Consider the following 1,015-nt stretch of genomic DNA (forward strand, 5'->3'; position numbering starts at 1 on the left):
ATACATGATGTAGCCTTGGACCATATGGGAAGTCATACATGTACCTAGGGTAATGATGTCTATCTCATTTCACCATCTTTCCTGCCACCATTCCCTCTCACCTCCCTCCCCTTTGCCCAAAGTTTCTCCATTCTTCCCATGTTCCCTCCCATTATAGATCAGTGTTTACTTATTGGAGAGTATGATTTTTTAATACTACCCATATGCTTATGTCCTAGAAGTTGTTTTGCTTTCTTTTAATCTCAAATCAGAACTTTTTGGTAAAATCAAAGTGTGTGTGTGTGTGTGTGTGTGTGTGTGTGTGTGTGAATCCTTACTTAAAAACTCTTATCGATTATCTCACATACTTCTTGAAACTATCTTTGTAAATAAACACCTCTTTCATTTTCTCCTCAGTCATCGACACAATAACTCCAGCCATGGAGCTATTCAAACCATGGAGCTATTCAACCCCCCACGCCCCCCCCACTGTTACCCAAATGTGAAACTGTGACAAGTCCTGCAAATTCTCTCTTGCCTTGGAGTACTGCATGAAAGCTTCCTACTCATTGACAACTACCTCCTGCACAAACAACCAGCATCTGTCACTGAAGACCAATAGATCCTTCTGCTTCTTTTCTTTGTTTCCTCCAAATCACACTTCAACCTCCTAATAGCATGAGCTCTCAAAAAGATGAATCAAATCCCACATTTTTCCTGAAGCACTTTACCAACTTATCCTTGCATTTAGAATAAAATACAAATTTCTTCCTTTGTTTTACGTGACTTTAAGTGATTGGGCCCTGCTCCCTTCCCCAGACTAATCATTCTAACCTATCACTGTCCTTCTCACTCAGTACCTAACCTGCTAAATCCGTTCCTTCCTTAAAAGCTTTACGATAGCTATTCTCCCCTTTTGTTCTTCATGAAGGATGTGCATATGTGCATGCTGGCTCTTCCACGTGGCTGAGACAGCAGTTCAAATGGGACCTCCTCACTGAGGCCATTCCTGATTGCCTCATGTACAATAGTTTCC

The sequence above is a fragment of the Spermophilus citellus genome (assembly GCF_964194105.1).
Source record: "Spermophilus citellus genome assembly, chromosome: 12".
NCBI lineage: Eukaryota > Metazoa > Chordata > Mammalia > Rodentia > Sciuridae > Spermophilus > Spermophilus citellus.